Raw genomic sequence first — 6,000 nt, 5'->3', positions numbered from 1 at the left:
CCTGAGTGATGTGGTGGTGTTCCTCAGTGATGTGGTGGTGTCCCTGAGTGATGTGGTGGTGCCCCTGAGTGATGTGGTGGTGTGCAGCAGTGTGAGTCGTGCAGCAGTGTGAGTCGTGCAGCAGTGTGAGGCATGCAGCAGTGTGAGGCGTGCAGCGATGCGCAGCATGCAGCAGTGTGAGGCATGCAGCAGTGTGAGGTGTGCATCAGTGTGTGGCGTGCAGCAGTGTGTGGCGTGCAGCAGTGTGTGGCATGCAGCAGTGTGTGATGTGTAGCAGTGTGAGTAATGCAACAGTGTGCAGCGTGCAGCAGTGTGAGGTGTCCTGCAGTGTGAGGCGTGCGCCAGTGTGAGTCGTACAATAGTGTGCAGCATGCAGCAGTGTGAGTAATGCAGCAGTGTGCAGCATGCAGCAGTGTGCAGTGTGCAGCAGTGTGAGGCATGCAGCAGTGTGAGGCGTGCAGCAGTGTGAGGCGTGCAGCCGTGTGAGGCGTGCAGCAGTGTGTGGTGTGCAGCAGTGTGAGACGTGCAGCAGTGTGAGGTGTGCAGCAGTGTGTGGCATGCAGCAGGTTGTGGTGTGCAGCAGTGTGTGGCGTGCAGCAGTGTGTGGCGTGCAGCAGTGTTCAGCGTGCAGCAGTGTGATGCGTGCAGCAGTGTGAGGCATGCAGCATTGTGAGGCGTGCAGCAGTGTGAGGTGTGCAGCAGTGTGAGGCGTGCAGCAGTGTGAGTAATGCAGCAGTGTGCAGCGTGCATCAGTGTGAGGTGTGCAGCAGTGAGGTGGGCAGCAGTGAGGTGTGCAGCAGTGTGAGGCATGCAGCAGTGTGAGGCATGCAGCAGTGTGAGGCTTGCAGCAGTGTGCAGTGCAGCAGTGTGCAGCATGCAGCAGTGTGAGGCGTGCAGCAGTGTGAGGCGTGCAGCAGTGTGAGGTGTGCAGCAGTGTGGCATGCAGCAGTGTGGCATGCAGCAGTGTATGGCGTGCAGCAGTGTGAGGCGTGCAGCAGTGTGAGGCATGCAGCAGTGTGAGGCGTGCAGCAGTGTGCTGCATGCAGCGGATGTATGATGTTAGCAGGCACACTTTTACCACGCATACCATTACCATGCATTTTTTACAACGCGATACCTTTACAACGCATAGTGCTTTGTGTGCTGGATAGTGAATAGTTTAATTTACTATTCCAACACCAGTCACACTAGGGAAGGTTATTGGATAGTAAATCAACCTATTCACTAGCCATTCCCTAAGTCAGATCGCCTCAAAGCGCTATGCGTTGTAATGGTATGCGTTGTAACAGATGCGTGGTAATGGTAGTGTGTGCTAAAAGATGCGTGCTAAAGGTTGTATACCACATGCAGCAGTGTGCGGGGTGCAGCTGTGTGAGGCGTGCAGCAGTGTGTGGCGTGCAGCAGTGTGAAGTGTGCAGCAGTGTGAGGTGTGCGGTAGTGGGCAGCATTCAGCAGTGTGAGTAATGCAGCAGTGTGCAGCAAGCATCAGTGTGCAGTGTGCAGCAGTGTGAGGCATGGAGCAGTGTGAGGCGGGCAGCAGTGTGCAGCATGCAGTAGTATGAGTAATGCAGCAGTGTGCAGCGTGCAGCAGTGTGAGGCATGCAGCAGTGTGTGGCGTGCAGCAGTGTGTGGCGTGCAGCAGTGTGTGGTGTGCAGCAGTGTGTGGTGTGCAGCAGTGTGTGGCGTGCAGCAGTGTGAGGCATGCAGCAGTGTGAGGCGTGCAGCAGTGTGTGGCATGCAGCAGTGTGAGGCATGCAGCAGTGTGAGGCATGCAGCATTGTGTCATGCAGCAGTGTGCAGCATGCAGCAGTGTGAGGTATGCAGCAGTGTGCGGCGTGCAGCAGTGTGTGGCGTGCAACAGTGTGAGGCGTACAGCAGTGTGTGACGTGCAGCGGTGTGTGGCATGCAGCGGTGTGTGGCGTGCAGCAGTGTGTGGCATGCAGCAGTCTGTGGCGTCAGCATTGGTGGCGTGCAGCAGTGTTTGGCCTGCAGCGTGCAGCAGTGTGGGGTGTGCAGCAGTGTGTGGCATGCAGTAGTGTGAGGCGGGCAGCAGTTTGAGGCAGGCAGCAGTGTGAGGCTGGCAGCAGTGTGGTAGCTGCATTGGAACTTTAAAACAATTATATACTTTGTACAATACCAATGCAAGATGGCTACCCACTACTATATTTTAGTTTAATTTTGTATTGTAAATACATTCTGCTAAGTTTGTTTTCTACTTTTATTCTTATAATTTATTTTCCACATGCCTACGGGATTTTGTGTGTCAATTTTATTACGGATTGGGAAATGGGAAGGTGCAAGAAGGAGTCAGCGAGTGGCTAGCATGATGTATGAGGGCAAGAATGAGTGCCAGAGTTCATGCATGATGATTTATTGATAGCCTAAACATATGTAAAAGACATTTTCCGCTATTAGCTAGGCCTATTGACATTGCCAATGGTTGTTTGTTCTACCATTTGTCTTAATTTTGTATTGCTATTTTTCGTGTGGCACCAGGGACCCACATTTATAAATACCTTTTTACATTTTATCTTTTGAACCGCTTACACCCATGTTGGGTCTAAACTGAATGGTGGCGAATGGTAATATAAAGCACTATTGTGCTGTGTTTATCTTTCCAAGACCTTACTTTAATGGAGCTGACTTTTCTACAAAAAGTTTAGTGAACCTGTGAGTAGTTGAGAGCAATATTGAATCAATGGGTGGGTTGATGAACGGATGAATGAGAAGGTGCATGGATAGATGAATGGATGGGCAAACTAGTGCCTGGATGGATTGGTGAGTGTGTGGTTTATGATTTAACAGGTGAGAGAATAAGTGATTGCGTATAAGAAAAGTACACATTGCTTTTCACCTCATTTAGGGAGGTCTAGAATTTGCTTGCTCTTATATGCAGATTATTAGATTTTTTTTTATCAGACTCCATTTGGCTTGCAGAGATTGTGAAGTTCCCCGACGATGTATAAGAACAACAATAAACTGTCAATGAGCATCTCCAAAACAAAAGTAACATAATTTGGAAGACATAGTGATAATCGCATGAATGGGCTAACACTGGACATTCTGCATAGATTCAAGTTCTTAGGAGTCACTTTAGGCTCACCAAAAGAGGAAACATCACATTATAGACCTTACAGTTGGAACCGCAAGTTGCTTCAGCAGATTCATGTTTCAACATCCAGCACTGCATGGGTTACAGTTTCCCTTATTGAAAATCTTCTCTGCCAAGGCGATCTCCATGTTGCTATTTTGTTCCTCTCTGTATTCAATAGAATTGAAAGCAGTAGGTTTTGTGAGCGCTTTCGCTTTAACTAATTGACACCTCAATGTAAGATTAGATTAGAGTTTGCGATTCCATCAGCATCGATGCGAGCAGGAAATGCAGCCTTGTTATATTTGAATAGGCGACGCTGTAGCAGAGATGGGCCCTGGCAGGACTCGTTTGAAGAAGAATCGATGGTAAATGCTAAACAATGGTAAACAAGCTGTCGGCATTGCTGTGGTGGGGGCGGGGAGGGAGAGCCTTTGAAGTCTGATGGGAGGCAGACAAATGGTGGTGTGTGACGTGGCTGGTTTGTACGTGCGCTTTTCTCACATGAACTGTGGCTAATCTGCCCTTGGCAGACTTTTCAAACGGCTTACTAGAAATCTCAACAACAAGCATTGCTAAAAGCAATGCTTTAGGTCGAGACCTAAAAACCAGGAGAGCAGAGTTCCATTAAGGAGGTCAGAGAGGGAACATAGTCACAGCACCAAATCAACCATGGCACAGTATAATCCTGAAGGTAGGAACATGTTCGGAGCCCGATAGTTGTCCTAAATATGTAACACTGAGCCGGAATAATATTGACCTCCCATAGGAAACTCGCCCACACCATTCCTTGGTCACTACCAGCCAAATGCATGCTAGTCACCAAGTAAAGTTTCTATTAAGCTGACTTTTATCAACTATGAGTTTCAACTCCCTGAGGAGAACTGTATTCTGTCCCTCTGACACAGATGTCTTCCTTGGAAGGACTGTTCCTTTTGTTTTCTTCTTTGTTAAATAATGATTATTTAAATATTACATAGTTTCACGGACACAATCGCACATAGCTGTAAGCCTTATTACTCTCGAAGTCAAGAGTGCCATTAGAATTATCTTGCTTTCTAGCAGTGATACAACACTCAACTTAGAATAAACTGACAATGGAGGATCCCCCAAGCCCTTTCTAAATACCCTGTTTGTTGCAGTGCTTGCCTTCATGATCTAATTTCAGTTATCCCACTGAAGCCCTAGATGCTCGTCAATTTGTTCTTACTTGATGCTCAAATTATCCTGTAGTGTTAGAAGATGATTAGGTGTGTTGAGGTACTCATGATGCAAATACCCCACTCCTTTGATTCTGGCACTGCTTTTGGGCTCTGCACACGTCAATCCAGTCTCCAGACACAATTCTTCATTTCAAGCTCACCTGATGCTATCAGTTGGGATCCAGCAACGATGTTGGCACTTATAAGGGCATTATGGCTGAGATACCCGCCACCCCCTCTCAACACAATCCCCAAAAGGAAGGGAAACCGGAAACAGTTCTTGAAGTTTTTGGATGTGGGGAGGGAGTGACCCTCCCCCGGCCGTATTTATTAAAACAAAAAATTAAACATTAAACGTTTCATTTTATGTACAATTTCATTATCACATTGCGATGTTTGGCTCACCTTAACATATTCTCTAATACAGAGTTTCTCCTAGCCGAACTAGCATCCAACAAAAACATTCTCTAGAAACACTGAAATTGTACATCCTAACGTTTAAGGGCCAACGGCAAGGTCATAACCGGTGTCAAGATCCCTAACCAGACTTACCCCTCCCACTTGTGAGGGGCGACAGCACAGAGGCTTACCTCAAGTGCAACTACTAACAATTTCCCTTGACTTGACGGGGGCACTTAAGACTCGACGCCATTTAAAGGTCGTTCGAAGACTTGTGTGTGGTATCTAGAAGGTATCGTGGACCTCCCCCCATCCCACACAACTTACCGCATCTGCCGTCGCAGATGACCCTGGCCCCGGGAAATTCCCCAGGAGGGGGCTGTAACCCCTCCTACAACGGAAGGGGCCTTGACCGCCTTTCCTTTACTTCCGGCGACCCGCCCTTAGACGGGACCGCCTCCCCACTGAGGGGCCAATGGCCACCTCTCCCGAGCGCTCCCATCCGTGTTGGGTGACGCCCACTCATAGGGATCTACCAATTAGTGCTCACCGATCATGACCTTACCGCCTACCAAAAAAATAAATACGACAATTTTATTCCACCTACAAAAAACATTGGTCGCTACGACCGAAGGAACATGCTAAAAATACAACACTACATCAAATCATTTTAATCGAAACACTACACAATATTCACCATACTTTATTATGATCAACAACAAACTGATACTTTCGCAGCCTGTAAACGGAATGGAAAAACGAACTTATAAATTCACTTTATTGCACAACAACTTGCTGTCCTCAGGGGCTGGTGGGTGGGTCAAAATTGGCTCTTCGTTCTGTCCCGAGCTCACGTGTAGCGAGGAGGTGCAGCTTCGGAGCACAAGAACAAGAGGACGTCTTCTGGTCTTGCGTCTCTTTTTATCCGTCTTCAGGGCGGGCGAGAACCCGCCCCTGCCCGCCCCTAGGGCGGGGCTGGCTACGTCGGTGTCTAGGCCAGCCCACTCCAGGGCGGGAAAAAGCGCGCCCCGGCTACGCCGCTTCGGGCATACCAGCCGAGACACGCCTCCCGCCCAAAAATGGCTTCCCGGGGGGATCGAGGCACTCCACCATACGTTCGGGGGGACCGAGTGGTCGCCCCTTTCCATATGGCTGAGATACCCGCCACCCCCTCTCAACACAATCCCCAAAAGGAAGGGAAACCGGAAACAGTTCTTGAAGTTTTTGGATGTGGGGAGGGAGTGACCCTCCCCCGGCCGTATTTATTAAAACAAAAAATTAAACATTAAACGTTTCATTTTATGTACA

The 6,000-nt window shown here is 48.7% G+C and overlaps 1 long non-coding RNA gene across 1 annotated transcript in view; it reads left to right on the top strand.

Annotated features, from left to right (window-relative positions):
- The first annotated feature begins 3,261 nt into the window (after positions 1–3,261).
- The window catches only part of LOC147712985 (uncharacterized), a 143,887-nt gene continuing 141,148 nt past the window's right edge, over positions 3,262–6,000 (top strand). Inside the window, exon 1 of the long non-coding RNA XR_015295779.1 lies at positions 3,262–3,459. This is a non-coding gene — a long non-coding RNA (uncharacterized LOC147712985). The remainder of the gene's footprint in view (positions 3,460–6,000) is intronic.

This window comes from Lissotriton vulgaris, chromosome 5 (assembly GCF_964263255.1).
Source record: "Lissotriton vulgaris chromosome 5, aLisVul1.2, whole genome shotgun sequence".
NCBI classification, from domain to species: Eukaryota; Metazoa; Chordata; class Amphibia; order Caudata; family Salamandridae; genus Lissotriton; species Lissotriton vulgaris.
This window is presented reverse-complemented; position numbering and strand designations above follow the sequence as displayed.